The sequence below is a fragment of the Mytilus californianus genome, unplaced genomic scaffold (assembly GCF_021869535.1).
Source record: "Mytilus californianus isolate M0D057914Y unplaced genomic scaffold, xbMytCali1.0.p SCAF_7, whole genome shotgun sequence".
Classification (NCBI taxonomy): Eukaryota; Metazoa; Mollusca; class Bivalvia; order Mytilida; family Mytilidae; genus Mytilus; species Mytilus californianus.
In genome coordinates, this window is record NW_026262723.1 from 182,669 (window position 1) to 205,104 (window position 22,436).

The following is a 22,436-nucleotide window of genomic DNA, read 5'->3' on the forward strand; positions in this document are numbered from 1 at the left end:
AACATACACAAACAATTTGCATGTGTGTGAATGTGTATGTGTGTATATGCATGTGTGTGAATTTGTATGTGTTTGTGTATATGTGTGTGTATATGTGTGTGTTAATATAAATGTATATGTGTGTAAATGTGAGAATATGTGTGTATATGTGTGTATTTGTAAGTATGTCTATGTATGTGTGTTTCTGTGTCTGTGTGTGTATGTGTGTGTTTTTTTCTCATATGCCTCATACAAAATGTATTTGAATAACACAAATATACAAAACAATGATGAGCTATTTGTTTTGCAGAGACCATGATCACGCCAGAAGATTTTTCTGAATTTTGGCAGAGTGATGATGCCAGTGAGGCGGAGGCGAAGTTAAAAGGGGAGATATCCGAAACAATACAACAAGCTGACTTCTATCATGTGAGAAATTACCTTTTGCTTAGGCTGTTACAGTCTAATACGCCAATAGAGAAGCAGTAGTAAACATTATGACTATAATATAAGTTTAATGGGAGTAAAAAAAAAGATCAACATAAAACATGTTGTGTTTTTATATACAGTAATGTGATACAAAGTTAACAGACACTGCAAATAGTTATCTTTTATGTTTAATTTATAATGCAAAATAAATTACCATCTTTATTCCAAAAAGTTACCATTTTACCGTAAATGACTTTACGGTATCTGGTAACTAAAATGCGGTAGTTGGATACATAGTTACCAGCTACCGCAAATAAGTTAACAATTACCGCAAAACGTTACCATTTCACTACAAATGAGGAAACGGTATTTTGCAACTTTAATGCGGTAATTGGATACAAAGTAACCAATTACCGGAAAAAAGTAAACTTTTACCGCAAAAAAGTCACCAACTACCGCTTATGGGTTACCTTGTACCGCAAAAGGGTTACCAACTACCGTTTATTGGTTACTTTTCACCGCAAAAGGGTCATTAAATACCGTCAGTATTTGCGGTATATAGTAACTCTTTTGCGGTATCTGGTAACTAAAATGCGGTAGTTGGATACATAGTTACCAGCTACCGCAAATAAGTTAACAATTACCGCAAAACGTTACCAATTCTCCGCAACTTTAATGCGGTAATTGTATACAAAGTAACCAATTACCGGAAAAAAGTAAACTTTTACCACAAAATAGTCACCAACTACCGCTTATGGGTTACCTTGTACCGCAAAAGGGTTACCAAGTACCGTTTAATAGTTACTTTTCACCGCAAAAAGGTTACTAAATACCGTCAGTATTTGCGGTATATAGTAACTTTTTTACGGTATTTGGTAAGGGTTAGGGTTAGGGTTAGGGTTAGGGTTTAGGGTTAGGGTTAGGGTTAGGGTTAGGGTTAGGGTTAGGGGGTTTTTACTAGACTGCAACTGAGTTGCACTAAGGGACATAATTTGTTATGAGTACAGACATAGCTGATATGAAATGTATACAGAAAATGAAATTCAATTGACAATGTTGTATTTGTGCATGTGCATAAATTTTAATGGAATAACGGCGACATGATTTGTAAGCTGCATGACGTCATAGGACGTAACATAATTGTTTAAACTTTCATACATACATACGTACATACATACATAGAATCAGACATACAGACATACAGACATACAGACATTCGATTCTCAAATTTATACATATAAACATGGAGAGGATATGCGCAGAGCGATATGCGCAGAGTTATATGCACAGAGTGATATGCGCAGAGCGACCAGCGCATATACAGAGGCGCTAATAATGCGCAATCATGTTATTTGAATAATATATGATATATATATATATATATATATATATGTAAACAAAATGCAGAGCTACATTTTAAAATGGTTTATAGGATGTATGTACACTATATATTTCTGTGGTCTGGAGGACATATGGTGAGGTGATGGTACGTGCAAAGTAACTTGCGCATACACAGATGCAGTGATTAAGAAATGGGATGCACAGAGGCACCGTTTTTATACTGTATATTTATACTCTTTAGGTCTGTAGGCCATTGTGTATGGGTGGAGTTACGCAGAGTCGCTGCTTATGTGCACTCATGTCATTTGGTTAATATGAGGTGTATATATGCTGTAAAACACATTTGAGCCAGGTATTGACAGGGGATCGAAATTTTTACTTTTTTATTGATGTGTTCATAAATTAAAGCAACAGTAGTATACCGCTATTCGAAATTCATAAAATGATTGAAAAAAAAACAAATCCGGGTTGCAAACTAAAACTGAGGGAAACACTTCAAATATAAGAGGAGAACAACGACACAACATAAACTCAACACTAAAATGCAACAGACACAGACACAAACTATAATATAACAATGGCCATTTTCCTGACTTGGTACAGGACATTTTAAGAAAAAAAATGGTGGGTTCAACTTGGTTTTCTGGCTAGCCAAACTTCTCGCTTTTATGGCAATGTCAAATGTAACATTAAAATGACAATATTACAGGACAGGACTACAATACAAATAAATGGTAGAACATACAGGGCAGAGACACACACAAATAATAGCTATCAAAAGGTACCAGGCTTATAATTTAATGCGCCAGACGCGCGTTTCGTCTACATAAGAACCACCTATGACGCTCAGATAAATAAAGTTCGAATGCCAAAACAACTACAAAGTTGAAGGGCATTGAGGACCAAAAGTTCCAAAAAGTTGTTCCAAATACGACTAAGGTGGTTATATGCCTGGGATAAGAACATCCTTAGTATTTAGAATAATTCATACTTTTGCAAACAGTAAATTTATAAAAATGACTATATAATAGATATACATGTTAACACCGATGTGGTGACTAACTACAGAATAAAAACGAATACATAAAACAACCTAAATCAGCACATAAAAAAGGCACAACCGAACAACGTCCTATATGTTAGCCGAAGAAATCGACGCCAGGTGACGTCACATTTAAATTTCTATAAATTTCACAAAAATAGGATAGAGTTCATGATTATGTTTGTAATACTGATATAACATGTACTAATAACAATGAAAATTACAATACTTATTTATATAAAATTGTGGTAGTAATTAGATAATTAATTGTATCATCAAGCTATGTCGGTATTTCTTCTAAATCAAACTGTAAACCAAATACATCGTATAAATTTAGTTGACCCAAACTAAAATCTTATAAATGAACTGGGTGATTAATTATCTTTACCGTAACATACGAATAGAACACAAAAAAAATAAGATTTACAAATACAAACGATAAGACATTTGACAAAATCCGATGAGAATAACACATAAAACATCAAAACTTAATACATGGATTTTGGATAGAAAAATACCGTGACACGTCTTATAGCAATGCGAATTCACACACAGCAAAACAGTCACAATCGGGAATAAGTCACGTTCGGTACTAAAAAGATCAGACGACGTAATTGAAAACCACAATCTAACACGTGATAAAAATGTCCTTTGTTAGTTTGGACAAAGTCACATCGTATGAATCAACCAATTCGTGATGGTGTCCATAAAATTTACGGAGTAAATGTCTCTGGTTTTTTTGCTGCATGACGTCAAACGACGTAAAATATTTTTTGGAACATACATACATACTTACATATATGCATATAAACATACATACATGCATATAAACATACATACATACATAAATAAATAAATACATACATATATATACATACAAACATACATACATGTATGCATATATACATGCATATATACATGCATACACTCAGGAATTCGTCAAAACCCTGTGAGACGCAAAATCTAGTGTGACATTATGATGCCATCAAAAGGACGGATTGGATATTGTCATCTCGATCTCACTTTATTGCCTTATATCTTTTATTGTACAGAATGTTACATGTGTAAAACTATCAATCCTCAGGTACCGAAAGGATAAAATGTTAATGCCGGTAAGTAATAACCAAGAAAATGGTCTATATTGGCACCCTATATTGCTGAATGCAACAAATATAGCACTTCAAAACATTTATTCTTTCACTTTTATGTCTGACAATCCATTTGAATGTATCAAATGTCCTCTATTACCTGGCCAGTACAAGAATATTATAACAAAGATGAAATAGTGTCGCTTTTAATTGTTTCGCGACATAAATATTAGTAACCGTACACTTATAAATCTCTCAATTTGTGTCAAACCATTCATTCTTAGATTCAAATAATGATGCCGTACCTGAAAAATCAGGAAGAAGGGAAGATATTGGCACCTTTTGTTGATACCGACAACAAATTTTGTTATTTAAACTTGTTTTCATTCGCATTTAATGTCAAACAACCCATCAGGATGTATTTAAAAGTGCTCAATTATAAGGCCAGTACCAGAATATCATTCAAAAGAAGAAATATTGGCTCTTTTTATTCTTGTCGACAAAAGTTTTAGTATAACCGTAGACTTACGAAGCGCTTAATTTTTGACAAAATTTTCATCGCGAGGTACATAAAGAATAAAATTATTATGCCGGTAGAGAATATTCAAGGAAAAGGGTAAATATTGGCCCAAGATATTGATGAATACAACAAATATAGCAGCTTGACACTTAAACTCGTTCATGAAAGGCTATCATTTCTTAACATTTAGGTGGAGCACATTGGATCGTTGTACCACAGTTTCTGACACGTTTTTTTCGGCGACCTATAACTTTTGAATGCCCCGATACATTTTCAATATCAAGACACCAAAATGTGCGCAATTAAATGCCCATTCCAAAACGTTAACCATTTTGGAAATCGAACGGTAAACAACGGAGCTATGATTTTTCAAAGTTTGCCATGTACACTTCCGTGTTCCATACTACGTCTAATATGTAAACAAATACCCATGTGTTCTTTATCGACCTATAACTTTTGAATGCCTAAACTGATCTTCCAAACCTAGACTGCACAATTTGCCCAATTGAATGTCCTTTCCAAAACGTTAAACATTTTGTAAATCAAACGGTTAAAAACGGAGCTATGACTTTTTCAAACTTTGCCATATAGCCTCCCGTATTCCTTACTACGTCTGATATGTAAACAAATACCCAAGTCTTCCTTAACGGCTATACACATTTTATTTTCACTATCAAGTCAGCACAATTTCCGCAGTTAAATGTCCTTTCCAAAACACTAAACAGTTTATACATCGGACCGCAAACAACGGAGCTACGATTTTTCAAACTTTGCCTATATTCCTAATTGGATTATCTTCCCTGAATTCAAATTTTGTGTCACACCTTGTTTGAGGAAATTATTACACAAAGCCTACTATATAAAGCACTCAGTACACATATGCTAATGGGGGGAACCCTTGTATCCAAGGCATGTCCCGCATGCGCACTCAGACTTTATAAATAAATAAATAAAAATTTTAACTTTAATTTAACTCTAACACTCCAGCATTTATCAGACCAGTTAAAAAAAAAAAAAAAAAAAAAAAAAAATATAATTTAATTCAAACAGTCCAGCATGAGGCATAAAAGTACTTGAATATCATATAAAAGAAGAAATATTGGCACTTTTTATATCTGTCGACAAAGTTTTTAGTCTCCATACACTGAAAACTATAAACCAAAAAGAATAAAATAGGATGCCGGTATGGAATAACCTTGAAAAAGGTCAATGTTGACACCCTATATTGATGAGTACAACACATATAGCAATTTGAAACTTAAAATCCTTCACTCTAATGTCTAACAATCAATTTTGAGGTACAAAAAGTACTCAATTACCAAGCCGGTACAAGAATATCAATAAAAAGAAAGAAATATTGTCGCCTTTTATTGTTATCGACACAAATAAAAGTAACCGTAGACTTATACAGTGTCAAATTATCCATCCTAAGAATGAAATGTTTATACCGGCACAGAAGTATCATCAAAAAGAAAGAAATATTGTCGCCTTTTATTGTTATCGACACAAATAAAAGTAACCGTAGACTTATACAGTGTCAAATTATCCATCAAAAGAATAAAATGTTCATGCTGGCACACAAGTATCATCAAAAGGATAGATATTGGCACCATTTATAGATGCAGACAACAAATACAGCAACCTGAAAAATTCATTTCTTCACTTTTGTGTCTGAGAATCCATCTAAACTCATAAATATTATACAACATATGAAGTATTGTCACGTTTAGTTGGTATCGACATAAATATCAGTAACCGTACACTTATAAATCTCTCAATTTGTGTCAAACCATTCATTCTTAGATTCAAATAATGATGCCGGACCTGAAAAATCAGGAAGAAGGGAAGATATTGGCACCTTTTGTTGATACCGACTACAAATTTTGTTATTTAAACTTGTTTTCATTCCCATTGAATGTCAAACAACCCATCAGGATGTATTTAAAAGTGCTCAATTATAAGGCCAGTACCAGAATATCATTCAAAAGAAGAAATATTGGCTCTTTTTATTCTTGTCGACAAAAGTTTTAGTATAACCGTAGACTTACGAAGCGCTTAATTTTTGAAAAAATTTTCATCGTGAGGTACATAAAGAATAAAATTATTATGCCGGTAGAGAATATTCAAGGAAAAGGGTAAATATTGGCCCAAGATATTGATGAATACAACAAATATAGCAGCTTGACACTTAAACTCGTTCATGAAAGGCTATCATTTCTTAACATTTAGGTGGAGCACATTGGATCGTTGTACCACAGTTTCTGACACGTTTTCTTCGGCGACCTATAACTTTTGAACGCCCCGATACATTTTCAATATCAAGACACCAAAATGTGCGCAATTGAATTCCCTTTCCAAAACGCTAAACAGTTTATAAATCGGACGGTCAACAACAGAGATACGATTTTTTCAAAGTTTGCCTGTAAGCCTTAGCAGATTATCTCCCCTGAATTTCAATATGCAAATTTTGGCATACCTTCTTGAGGAAATTGTTACAAAAAGACTACTATATATACAACTAAGTATGTATTACTGTAGGGGGACCCTTGAATCCAAAACATATCGGCGCATGCGCAGTTGAATAAAAGCTAACAGGCGCATGCGCAAGGGTTAGGGTTAGGGTTAGAAAAAAGAAGATCCGGCTAACCCAAACCCTAACCCTCATATATTCATACGCCAGCCATATCACAACCCCTAATTGTCAGCCTACACCCCCAGGTGCCCCCTCTATATGATACCTAACCCTAAACCCTAACCCTAACCCTAACCCTAATCCCTAACCCTAACCCTAACCCTAACCTAACCCTAACCCTAACCCTAACCCTAAACTTCAGTCTGCAGAGCCTATTCAGCCACCAAAAGCCCTTTTAAGGGCTACCCAATTTGTTCAAAAAGAATCTACAATTGTTGTACATCAGTTATCAAACTAAATCTAGTTGAGCCCTACCCTGTTCTTTTCTTTTCTTTTCTCTTCACTTTGCACTGCTCTTCGAAATATTTTTTTCAGTCCAATTATTTCCTTTTTTTGTTTCATTTCACTCCTTAAGAGTATACTATTTCGAACATCTATGCATCAGATAGAATGACTACCTAATATTAAGGGAAGTCATGATAGGGCTTTATTGTGCTCTTTTTTTTAGGGGGAAAGGGGGGGGGGTCAAAATCATACATTTAACCTTAAACCGAACAAATCATTTTTCTCATTATGTGAGTTTTTCCATTTCTCCCTTCTTCATGTTCAACTTGACTGACATTTTTTGGTGGACTTTTTCTACACGTATGCAAAGTCAAAGGGTGGCTGTCTATTTCATATCAACTAGTCAATGGGGAGGTAACTCTAAAATTAAACTGAGTACTTTTTTTTCGGTACTATATAAATATACTGTTAAAATGTGCACAATACAAAAGACGTATAACGTATTGTCAAAATCATACAAGTAAACTACAATGAATGCAGTGACGTTTAAAACTGTTTATTTAAGAAATAATTCTTTCATGCCATGCTCTATGCTCATTTTAACATGGGTAGGCATGATATTTGTCAATATCTTAATACCGAGCGTTAGCGAGGTGTTAAATGTTGACAAATATAATGCCTACCAATGTTAAAATGAGCATAGAGCATGACATGATAGAATTATTTCGATTCTAATAGGACAATATTGAAATTTTGTACTTCGAAGCGGACCTATAATACACGCTTAAAGGCCGCCATTTTGATTTGATGAACAAAAAACGTTATAGAAAATCAACAGTTTAACGATAAAAAATAAACAGATACATTCAAACTTACTTTTAGAATGATTTTATTTAATTTTCTAGTGAGCAACACCAACACAAATGTCCATTTTGATCCCTGACGTTGTTCAAAATTAAACATACGTTGCAATTGTTTTATGCCCATGTTTTATTGGAATTAGAAGATGGCTTTGTATCCAAAGTCAAAGAAGAACGTCATATTAGAATATTTATTTATCTATTTATTATTTGTCAAAATTACCACAATAATAGTGTGTATTAAACATGTTAAAAGTTAGCAGGAAACTCTAAAGTACGGAGGTTTTTGTTCAACATTTAACAGTTCTGCAATTATTTTTCATTTAATCACATGCATATATATATATATATATATATATATATATATATATATATATATATATACAACTCGTCTAAACACCAGCCCAACAATGTTAGATCTGTAAATTTGCTTTCGCAAATTTTTTGTTCTTCCCTCGCCGGGATTCGAACTCATGCTACTGAGATATCGTGACACCAAATCGCCTGCACTGTATCCGACGCGCTAGACCACACGACCACCTAGGCTTCAAAATAATAAATGACATTCTTAACCAAGTAGAGGACAGTACACTGGGATCCTATATTGGACACATTCATTTGTTAAATGTAATTAAATGTACTGACTGCACAAAAAATTACTTGTAAAGATCAAAAACATTATTTTTAAAGTGGCTGGGACAAGAATTCTCGTTTTTATTGAAAAACGCCCATATAGGTAAAATGCATATGTATAGCCAAAATCGTCACTGTGACACAAATCCCCCTTTTTGGGGGAAATAAATGAATCTTTGTAATTGTAAATTTAGTCAGCAAAGAAAGAAGTAAAGCCAAAGAAGGCAGCCAAGTCACCAGCTAAAAGCTAAATAAAAAGGTCAACATACAGCCTTTCACAATAGACAAACGTCTTTACAAAATGTCAAGCTCTAAATCATTCCGAGTCTAAATAAAGAGGTCAACATACCGTCTTTAAACAATAGACAAACGTCTTTACAAAATATCAAGCTCTAAATCATTCCGAGTCTAAATAAAGATGTCAACATACAGTCTTAAACAATAGGCAAACGTCTATACAAAAGGTCCAGCTCTAAATCATTCCGAGTCTAAATAAATATGTCAACATACAGCCATTAACAATAGACAAACGTCTTTACAAAATATCAAGTTCTAAATCGTTCTGAGTCTAAATAAAGATGTCAACATACAGTCTTAAACAATAGGCAGACGTCTTTACAAAATGTCAAGCTCTAAATCGTTCCGAGTCTGAATAAAGAGGTCAGCAGAGAACCTCTACAATAGACAAGCGTTTATACAAAATGTCAAGCTCTAAATCTTTCCGAGTCTGAATAAAGAGGTCAACAGAGAACCTATACAATAGACAAGCGTCTACACAAAATGTCAGCTCTAAATCGTTCCGAGTCTGAATAAAGAGGTCAACATACAGTCTTAAACAGTGGACAAACGTCTATACAAAATGTCAAACTCTAAATCGTCCAGAGTCTGAATAAGGATGTCAACATACAGTCTTAAACAATAGACAAGCGTCTATACAAAATGTCACGCTCTAAATCGTTCCGAGTCTAAATAAAGAGGTCAACACACAGTCTTTAACAATAGACAAGCGTCTTTACAAAATTGCAAGCTCTAAATCGTTCCAAGTCTAAATAAAGAGGTCAACATACAGCCTTAAACAATACACACGCGTCTATACAAAATTTCAAGCTCTAAATCGTTCCGAGTCTGAATAAAGAGGTCAACATACAGCCTTAAACAATACACACGCATCTATACAAAATGTCAAGCTCTAAATCGTTCCGATTCTGAATAAAGAGGTTAACATACAGCCTTGAACAATAGACAAGCGTCTATACAAAATATCCAGCTCTAAATCGTTCCGAGTCTAAACAAAGATGTCAACATACAGTGTTAAACAATAGACAAGCGTCTATACAAAATGTCAAGCTCTAAATCGTTCCGAGTCTTAATAAAGAGGTAAACATACAGTCTAAAACAAGAGACAAGCATCTGTACAAAATATCTAGCTCTAAATCGTTCCGAGTCTGAATAAAGATGTCAACATACAGTCTTAAACAATAGACAAGCGTCTATACAAAATATCCACCTTTAAATTGTTCCGAGTCTGAATAAAGAGGTCAGCAGTGAAACTCAAATATAGACAAGCATCTATACAAAATGTCAAGCTCTAAATAGTTCCGAGTCTAAATAAAGAGGTCAACATACAGCCTAAAACAATACACACGCGTCTTTACAAAATTTTAACGCGAGTTTGAAAAAAGAGGTCAGCAGAGAACCTCTACAATATACAAGCGTCTATACAAAATGTCAAGCTCTAAATCGTTCCAAGTCTAAATAAAGAGGTCCACATACAGCCTTTAACAATACACAAGCGTCTTTACAAAATATCAAGCTCTAAATAGTTCCAAGTCTAAATAAAGAGGTAAACATACAGTCTAAAACAATAGACAAGCGTCTGTACAAAATATCAAGCTCTAAATCGTTCCGAGTCTGAATAAAGAGGTCAGCAGAGAGACTCAAATATAGACAAGCGTCTATACAAAATGTCAAGCTCTGAATCGTTCCAAGTCTAAATAAAGAGGTCAACATACAGCCTTAAACAATACACAAGCGTCTTTACAAAATGTCAAGCTCTAAATCGTTCCGAGTCTATATAAAGAGGTCAACATACAACCTTAAACAATACACACGCGTCTATACAAAATATCAAGCTTTAAATCGTTCCGAGTCTAAACTACAGTAGTGAATTTAGATGCTCCGGAAGGGCAAGCTGTTCTTCCTCCTCAAACGACACCAGTTGTGCCCTTCTTATCAATCGATAAGGCATCCTATATATAGTAACGAATTTTTAAATGTGCATCTTTGGTCGGGTTGTTGTCTCTTTGACATATTCCCTATTTGCATTAAGCATACAGTCTAAAACAAGACACAAGCATCTGTACAAAATATCTAGCTCTAAATCGTTCCGAGTCTGAATAAAGATGTCAACATACAGTTTTAAACAATAGACAAGCGTCTGTACAAAATATCAAGCTCTAAATCGTTCCGAGTCTGAATAAAGAGGTCAACATACAGCCTTAAAAAATAGACACGCGTCTTTAAAAAAATGTCAAGCTCTAAATCGTTCCCAGTCTAAATAAAGAGGTTAACATACAGCCTAAAACGATACACACGCGTCTTTACAAAATTTTTACGCGAGTTTGAAAAAAGAGGTCAGCAGAGAACCTCTACAATAGACAAGCGTCTATACAAAATGTCAAGCTCTAAATAAAGAGGTCACCATACAGCCTTAAACAATACACAAGCGTCTTTACAAAATGTCAAGCTCTAAATCGTTCCGAGTCTAAATAAAGAAGTAAGCATACAGCCTTAATCGATGTACAAGCGTCTATACAAAATGACAGGCTCTAAATCGTTCCGAGTCTAAACAAGTAAAACTGTGAGCTATTGCTCACTGATGATACCCCGCCGAAATATTTCGGTAAACAGGAAGTTGTTGAGTGATGAATCTGAAAACGCATCACACGGTATAGCTGACTTATATAAACCCTGAAAATTTGCAACTTGGCTTTTATGTGTAAAATAATACAAATGTTCGGTAAACAGGAAGTTGTTGAGTGATGAATCTGATAACGCATCACACGGTGTAACTTACTTATATAAACCCTGAAACCAAATTTCAGAAATCCTTGTCAAGTAGTTCTGTGACGAAAATTTTCAACTTGGCTATCATGTGTAAAATAATACAAGTGTTCGGTAAATAGGAAGTTGTTGAGTGATGAATCTGATAACGCATCACACGGTGTAACTTACTTATATAAACCCTGAAACCAAATTTCAGAAATCCTTGTCAAGTAGTTCCTGAGAAAAATGCGACGAAAATATTCATGGGACGGACGGACGGACTGACGGATGGACTGACGGATGGACTGACGGAAGGACAGACAGAGGTAAAACAGTATACTACCCTTTTTTAAAGCGGGGGTTTAATAAAGAGGTCAACATACAGCCTCAAACAATACACACGCGTCTATACAAAATATCAAACTCTAAATCGTTCCGAGTCTGAATAAAGATGTCAACATACAATCTAAAACAATAGACAAGCGTCTGTAAAAAATATCCAGCTCTAAATTGTTCCGAGTCTGAATAAAGAGGTCAACAGAGAGACTCAAATATAGACAAGCGTCTATACAAAATGTCAAGCTCTGAATCGTTTCGAGTCTAAATAATGATGTCAACATACAGTCTTTAACAATAGACAAGCGTCTTTACAAAATTTTAAGCCCTAAATCGTTCCAAGTCTAAATAAAGAGGTCAACATACAGTCTTTAAACAATACACACGCGTCTATACAAAATATCAAGCTTTAAATCGTTCCGAGTCTAAACTACAGTAGTGAATTTAGATGCTCCGGAAGGGCAAGCTGTTCTTGCTCCACAAACGACACCAGTTGTGCCCTTCTTATCAATCGATAAGGCATCCTATATATAGTAACGAATTTTTAAATGTGCATCTTTGGTCGGGTTGTTGTCTCTTTGACATATTCCCTATTTGCATTCTCAATTTTAGTTTATTGTTTAACCCTAAGACGTCACCAAATACAAAAACCATTGGTACATGTAAATTATCTAACCTTGAGACGTCACCAAGTACGAAATCCATTGATACTTGTTTCGGTAACCCTAAGACGTCAACAAATACGAAAACCATTGATACTTGTTTACTCTCTAATCCTACGACATCCACAAATACAATAATCATTGATACTAGTTATATCTTTAATACTAAGACATCCCCAAATACAAAAACCATTGATACATGTTAATTTTCTAATCCTAAAACATCAACAAATACGATAACCATTAACAAATATTAATTCTAACCACAAGTCGTCTTCATTGATAGATAAAATTTTCTAACCCTAAGACTTATTCGAATGTGAAAGTTAGAAATGAAAAAAAAAGGTTTCGGGGACGAAGGAAAGCAGATAATCCAGTGATAAAACATTCCTTAAACGCTGGAAAATTAAACTCAATATTTTACTCGTTCTCCGTGGGGACTCTATTGGTCATAAGTGCACAAGAACACAATCTAGTAAAAATGAAAAGAAAAATTAAATTTCCTATATATCATGTTATCATTTCCCTCTTAATGTAGCAATCAATTAGGACATTTTTCGATAAGAGTTTTGTGTTAAATTGATTTGAAAATGGCGCTATGGGAATACATTCATTATGTACATTGTGTACAAAACTCAATCTATGAGTCAACAGTACGTCAGTACTTTTATGATTGTCTCGTTTTCACTACATATCTTCACTTCCTGTGGTCATTACTAATCGAACTCTTCCTTCAAACTGAGGCTTTTTAAGGCAACAAGGCGTTTTTTTCTAACGTACTGTCCAGAACGGTAAATATGATTAATTACATTGTATATGATCATTTCCCCTCACTATGTTCAGATTTTTTTCCATCTTTTAAGAAAGATAATTAAAGGCCTGTTCAGACTATGGGAAGAAAAGAAATTAAGAAATGTAATATTTTCAAACGTTTTTAAAGAAAGACTAAACATAGGAAGGATCATAAAACGGACTTGTAAAGCAAATACATAAATGAAATAAATATTATAATGATTTTTAAAATACACAACCACAATGAAAGGAACAATCGGAAGATTTCATTGACGACAATTTGTCAGGAAAAGAATGAATTATTTTGTTGAAGCTATCGGAGAAGGTGGAAATCAAACCTTAAGCTTATCATGCTTATGGTTCTGAAAACTTTCTATCCTCTGTCAAACACTGTATAGTTACACAATTGTTAAAAGGATTTTTCAGTTATCAAAATTTGTTTTACTTCAATTGACGAGAAAAGAGCTTATTCCTGGAGAAACGGAAACCTCTTATCATACATGTAGTACATTAAGGAAGAGGGAAATTCTAAATTGAAATTTAAACTTTGAACTGTGTTTTAATTTTACATCATTAAAACGGAAATACATGTATCTACAATATATCAATTTTGAGAAAAATCTATGCATTGGTGATTGGCGATTTGATTATTTTTAGACTATTTATTGTAGTTTCTATACAAATATTATATTTTCTTAGAAAGATCACTTCAGTAATATTTTAGAAAATTAAACAGATAAATGCATTACTTTTTCCATTTCCAGTTTATATATATAGTTAAACGAGCCAAAGTTGTAAATGATTCAAATTAAGTTTGGATGAAGTCCTTGTATGCAGAATTTGTATTGTGCTACATATGGTGGCGGATCCAGAAATGTTTATAAGTGGGGAGGGGGGCACTGACTGCCTAAGAGGGGGGCCCGCTCCAGTCATGCTTCAATGATTCATTATATAATCAACCAAATTTTTACCACAACAGGGGGAGCAGGGCAAATCGCCTCTGATATAGTTTTTTTTCAAAACCACTACTTGAAATACAACGAAAATAGTATCGTAATAGATAACTGGTGCGCTCGATTTTGTACTTAAGTAGAACAGTTCCTCAGTATGGTGTCACACAACCAAATCATCCAATGAGCATTAAGAACATTTAAATATAAAAAAGAAGATGTGGTTTAACCTACTTTGACAAAACCAATGAAAACACGTCAAGTGCTTTGGACGTTGTTGTTATCTAACACTAGCAATTAGAGGGACATCAAAGAATCTTTACTGAATGAGAATTTTGGAGGCCAAATTTACTTTTCTATGAATACGAATGACAGCTTTAGGGTAAATATGTATTTAATAATTTGCTTACATGAAGTAGAGATTTTTATTTTGTATGTACAAAAATAGAAGTTCTTTCATAATATACGTTCCAAGTGGAAGAAATATTCTACAGTATTATTTCCACTGGAACAATTTTTACAGTATTTGCTCCTTACGGAAAAAAGGGTATAGCATATTTGTTCCCACAGGAAAAGACATTATGACATTGTTTATATAACAAAGTTTCCAGGAGAACTTGGAGCAATTATACATGTACGTTGACATGAAAAGACGACTTCCGGAATGTGATTGAACTGAATTACCTCTCCCAAAATATGTGAAAGTCTACACATTTATACTTTATACTTTATATAAATTAGGCAAATGTTCATGATGTAAATTTATTTTAAAAACTATCCAATAAGTTTTCGTTTACCCATCATAATAAACCAGATAAAGTATGAAATTAGCAGTACTCTACTGTTCTGATTCTTACGCGACCGTCTGAATAAGTAAGAATTATACTGGAAATCTATGGTGGCCGGATGTGGCCATTTCGCCTTTTCGCGTTTTCGCGTTTTCTCCTTTCACTTTCACGAAAAATCGAGAAATCGAGAAATAGAGAAAGCGAAATCGAGAAATCGAGAAATAGAGAAATCGATAAAATCGGGAAATTGGGAAATATAGAAATCGAGAAATAGAGAAATCGATAAAATCGGGAAATCGTGAAATCGAGAAATCGAGAAATCGGGAAATTGAGAAATCAAGAAAGCAAAAACGCGAAAACGCGAAGGAGAAAACGCAAAAACGGGAAATAGATTTCTCGATTTCGCTTTCTCGCTTTCTCTATTTCCCGATTTCCCGATTTCTCGATTTCCCGATTTCTCAATTTCTCGTTTTCGCGATTTCTCGATTTCTCGATTTCTCGATTTCGTGTTTGCAAAAGAAAGAAGAAAAGGCGAAAACGCGAAAAGGTGAAATGGCTGCATCCGGCCACCATAGAAATCACTTCTCCCGAATTTTGACCATACTTAACTGTATTGATTTGTACTCGACCCTGATCTAGACCATACTTAAAAGTTTGATTTAGTTCTCGACCAGTCTGAAACATTTGTAATTCCGGGAGCCTGTACAGCTTGCTATGCGGTACGCCGGGGTTTTACTCTTTGTCGTAGGCGTAACGATAAATATAGTTGCTACCTCCTTCCTATTTGGTCTGTGATGGAGAGTTCTCTCTTTGACAATACATCATAATCGCAGTATTTTCATAATTATGTCATACAATTATCTAACCATATGTCAGACATTTTTTCTTCATTTTCAAATAATGTTTTGGTCAGGCATATTTTTTTTTCATTTGCCTGACCAGATGTCGAGCATAAAATCCAAACTTTTAAGAAGACTGGTATCAGATTACTACATAAATGACAATTATATGTAGCATTTTATTTTATTTTTTACAAAGATCAGCTGTTCAATATATAAAACTATGAAGCAGTAAATATACAAGACTCAGGGGGCATTTACGGGTGTTTTTTTTTTAAAGGGGGCTTAATTCCATAAAACGGAATATTTATATTTACCGCAAAGCGGAGCGGGCCGAAATTATTTTGGACAATTATGGCTAAAAATCATTAAAATCGCGAGTAACATGAGAACTTTTTGACGATCAACAGAGTTACCGCCAATGCGACTGCAACCTAAGGTCATGCAAAAATGATTGATTGTTTCCCCTAACCCTGTCGGGTTTGTTTTTACCCTCCGGGTCATTTGTTTTCATTGGACTTTTTGCAGATAACAAAAAAGTGTATGCTTTGGTTACTATTAACAATTTTCAATAATGCTTTTTAAAATTGTCTGAATTTTTTTTAAGTGTCTCCACATTGCACATTTAACATACCTTTAATTTTCACAATATCTATCTTACTAAAATAATTAATAATAAATTAGAAAAATAAATTAATAAAATAAAATTAAATTAAATTAGGACCGTAACTACATGGGGGCAAATGAGGCAAATGCCTCAGGCTGAAAATTGAAAAAAAATAATAAGTCGAGACAAAAGCTTGTCTTCATATCAAATTGTTTTCACGGCGAGTGTCTTGCAGGAAGCAAGTTTTGTTCACCCTCTGACGTGTCCCTGTTTTTTTCAGGATCCATGTTTCTCATTTATTTTAGTTTTCAGTGTTGATTGTCTATTGTTTGTCGTTATGTGTCTTATTTGTTTACGGTTTTGTCTTTTGTTCATTGATTTCCCTTCTTTGTGACTATATTGTCTCAGTGTTGAATTTCATTTGTATTAGTAATTTAATTTTAAACGTGAGTTTCATTATATTTAAGGACCTTTTGTCTAATTTTAAATTGTAAAAATACTTGAAATTCGTAAGACTTAAGACTTGGAAAAGATCGGTTGTGTGGTTTGACAATTTTATGTTGTTTTGAGAAGATACGATGCAAACGGACATAGGCAAATTGGTCGTTTTTTTTTCATGGAAAATTAAACTTTATATTAAAGAATACAAACTGACTCTCTTTTCTGTAAATAAAACTAAAAGGCTGAATAAGTTAAATTAAAGTGAGACAACCAATCTCCCAGAATCAAATCATTTAAAAAGAAAAATAATGTATTGCCATATTATTATCTTCATTAAAGGACTAAACTTGCATTAAGCCGTGTACAGGTCCTTACTAATAGAAAATAAACGGGGATATATGATGAAGACATAATCGTTCAGTCAGTTTAATTCAGGTCTGGAGCTGGCATGTCAGTAACTGCTAGTAGTCCTTTGTTAATTTATGTATCATTGTCATTTTGCTTATTAGTAGTTTCTTCTGAATGTTACATATTTTGACATCGGACTTCTTTTAAACTGAGTTTTACTGTGTGTATTGCTGTATGTTTGTTTATTCTACATTGCCTAGAGGTATAGGGGAGGGTTCAGATCTCACCAAACATGTTTAACGTTGGTTTTCCTGTTTTAATTGTTTTACACTAGTCATTTTTTGGGCCCTTTATAGCGTGCTGTTTGGTGTGAGCCAAGGCTCCGTGTTGAATGCCTTTCTTTGACCTATAATTGTTTACTTTTTACACATTGTGCATGACTTGGATGGATAGTTATCTCACTGGCACTCATAAAACCCCTCCTCATTTTTGCGCCTGTCCCAAGTCAGGAGCCTCTGGCCTTTGTTAGTCTTGTAGGTTTTTAAAATTTTAGTTCATTTATATGTTTCGGAGTTTAGTGTGACGCCAAATTTCGCTGAACTAGTACACATTTTTGTTCAGGGGCCAGCTGAAGCCCGCCACCGGGTGCGGGATTTTCTCGCTGTGTTGGAGACCCATTAGTGATTTTTCTGCACGTTGGTCGGGTTGTCTCTTTGACATATTCCCCATTTCCATTCTCAATTTGATATGGAGTAAAATTTAATGTGCTTGGGACAAAATCGCACACAATTCATTGAAAAAATACAAATTATTCCTGTTCTTCATCTTGACAGGCGCAGGAGGTCTTCGTTAATGATCGAATCATTCATACCCTACAACAAGGTCAACACGGCCCAATGCGTCGATTTAAGCAGTACTTAAAGTATTGTCCTGTGAATAAATTTCAAAGTCACAAAAAAATTACACCAAAGTCTAAACACAATACAAGACCAGATCAGACAAATCCGACATTAATCAGCCGGTATACATATTAAAACAGCACAAACATGTAGCAATGAAGTCTAACATCAGTTTTCCTGAATCTACCCTGAATGTACCCTAAACTATGTGAATGATGATTTTTGCTTTATCCTACATGTCGGTCTTTTGATGCTGTCTCTAAAAACTAAAAGGCTAAATCTGACTCTATATATTTTGCTTTGAGACCAGAATATTGTCAAAAAAATAATTAAAACAAACCTTGCGTTTCAGATTAAGAAAATGCCCTGGAAACGCTAAGAATGCACGATTTTGCGTCATTATGTCCAGAGCTTCTGGGGGACTTGAGCGGCAACTATATTTAAATTTGCCTCACTTTCAAAGAATACGTCTTTATATTTAACTAATATAGGACAATGGTTTTGATTAAAAATTACACCATTCCGTTTGTTTTCCACATAATTAATATTACGAAAAATTAACAAGTTCCGTGTAGAATCCGATACCGATACCAATAGTATGTGTCACATGTAGTTTCCGGTTGAATGTATGTATCTCCCTCCTTTAATAGGAGCACATCCACATGATCCATGGGTTATGGTGTAAAGGATGACCTTTAACTCACTGTATCAGTACAGAATTAATGTGATCATTTGCCAACCCAATTTCCCAGCCTGGCTGTGACGACTCTTACTACCAGAAAGTTAACCTTACCCCAAAACAATAAGTGCAATAAATAATACGAACACACAGTTGTAGCAGGAACATATATATTGACTTTTGACGTTAGATATACTGTTCCCAGGTTGTAGTAAGAAAACTAGAGGACGGGTTCAGTTAGATATACTGGTCTGTTCTCAGGTTGTAGTAAGTAAACCCGAGGACAGATTTAAACAGAAAGATTTTGAAAGCAGAAAAAGCAATTGTGCACTTTCTTATCAGCATGACTTTATCGGATGACAATACGAATGCTTAAAATCCAAGCTAAACATAAGACAGATACTTTAATTCAGTCACAGATTCGCGATGTCGCGGGTGTGTTTAGTAGAATGTAAAACAAAGAATATTTTCTTCTTCTTCTTCTTCTTCTTCCTAATACGGGAGTAGACTCCTAGGTAGAAGAGTAAGACTTCCTAGCCTGGCAACCTGACCCAATCTATGATACTTCGTCGATACTGTCGAGCAGTGAGCCAGGATCCCAGGCTAAAAACTTCCCGGAACTTGTGTGCTATGTACATATGGACATGATTAAATCATGAATACAAACAATAAAGGAAAAAGGAAAAATAATTTGTAGAATAACGTATATATACATTGTGTACAGTGGCATTGGTAGTTTAAAAAGTTGTTGTGGGTCCTTCAAATGTTAGAATGGATATGCCACTTTTGAAGGATTCCAGGGTGTCAGACATACCCGGTACCTATTGCTTCATGTAGTGTATTCCAGTCAGAGATAGTGTTTTGATATTTATAGAAGTCTTAATTGGTTGCTTTTTGCCGAAATTTATGTTTCCCCCTAGTACGTCTATCAGATTTTGTTAAATTGTCCTTTTCCCCCTAGTACGTCTATCAGATTTTGTTAAATTGTCCTTTGGAACTATTACTAACCCCAAATTAATTTTTATATAGCATAGTTAATCTAGCCTTGTTTCGCCTAATGTCACGGTAAATTTTTCCATTGTAAAGAATTAATCATGTTGGAAACTGCTCTCCCGGTGTTCTATCTTTATAATCATTATAGACGAATCTGGCTGCTTTACGCTGAATCTGCTCAACCTGAGTGATGTGGTACTTTTTGTACGGATCCCAGACAGGGGAAGAGTATTCGACGACTAGACGGACAAGTAATGTCTACGTTAGGTTTTTAACCTTACGTGTGCGGTTTTTTAAGTTCCCATTGTACTATATTAGATAAATCTTTCTAAAGTAATTGTGCGTCAGAATTTAATTTACATTTCTATCGTACAATATTATAAAGCAGTCATCTGCAAAAAGTCTTGCATTGCAAGTTACATGTTCTGGTAAGTCATTAATAAATAATAAAATAATGTTGGGCCTAATACTGTTCCCTGAGGAACACCAGAGTCAACAGCTAATTTAGAAAATTTAACACCATTTAAGAGGACCTGCTGTTGCCCGTCAGCTAAAAAATCTGATATCCAATTTAAGTTTTGATTCCTAATACCATAAAAATCTAATTTTTGAGCTAATCTTTGATGGGGGACTTTATCAAATGCTTTAGAAAAATCCAAAAGTATAACATCTATTTGATTGCCATTTGCCAATTATTTTGCTACATCTTGTATACTGATAATGAGTTGGGTCTCGCAAGACCTTTTACTCCTAAACCCATGTTGACTGTCATTTAATATATTATTATTTGTGATAAGGTTGTCAGGTTAACAGTGGCGGATTAAGTGTGGGGGGGGGGGGCATAGGGGGCACGTGCCCCCCCCCCCCCCCCCGGTCCAGGTCACAAAAAAATGTTCTAACATAATTTTATTGCTACTGAATCTGCTTATCTAGAAAGGAAATTAATCACAGCTTGATGTGACTTCTTAAACTGGCCGTTAATTAACCCCATCTTCAACATGCGTGATTTATGACAACTTATCGGTGGGTGTGTAAATATTGACACCTGTGTGTAATTTATATTTCAAAAGCTTTTATGTAAACTACATGTACATATTGATTGGAATAGTACGAATATTTTTATTTGTTTTTAATACAATATATTACAGATTAAGTTTGAATAACAGGTTAAATCTTCTGACTCAGGAAAGAAATTACCAACTAAAATCTGTGTTTTTAAATAATAGGTACAAATAGATGTTTTAGTGTCAAGAATGATGGTATCGATATGGGATTTGTCTTCATGCATAACAAAATACTCACATTACCATTTCTTGTGAATATATTTTTTTTCTCGAAAATATCTTTTATGTGACTTCCTTCAACAGCAAAATATTTTTTTTCAATATCATACAAGATTTTTTAACTGAATGTCGTATTTCTTTACCCTCTTATTTTCAAAGGAAACCAACACTTTGTTTTAAAAACACCTTGCCCCCCTCCCCCCTTTTCCACAAAAAATGAATTGGCATTGTCTAATATCAGAAGTCCATTACTAGACGTCTAGTAATGGACTTCTGCTAATATATATAATCATCAATAAAATGCTATTGTATTTTTATAAGAACTACTTTATAACATAATCTGTGACTAATAAATTTATCTATTAGTCCAAGCATACAGTAAATTAATATATGAATATTTTTCTTGTTTCAATTTATACCATGTATGAGGCTATGAATGGGTCACCATTTATGAGGATATGATGATGGGGTTTACAGATAAGAGAATAATGGACAAAAAAGTTAGATTAGGATCGGACCAAAAACTATAAACAGAATAAAGAGATGATAAAATATAAAGAATAGAATGATTGATTGATTGTTGGTTGCCCGGCTTAATGTCCAGTGGCAAATATTTCATGCATGTGTAGGACGAATATAATAGAGACCAAAGAATAAAGAATAGAGTGAAATGGTAAAAAAATAAAAGATATAGAAACGATGATCTAACCCCCCTCCCCACACACACCACAACCATTACCACACACACTCGCATATATACATCTCTAAACAAATATCTAATTTTGGTTTCATGGTGCAACCCCCCCCTCCCCTCCCCCCTCCCCTCCCCCCCCCCCCCCCCCGCCCAACATGCAGCCGTGAAAAAGCCCACGGTTCGTTATTCACCGTGTTTCGTGAAATCGGTAAAAAGATCAACGTGCAAGGAATTCATCGTTAGAACAGACTTCCCTGTGTCTCCGAACACT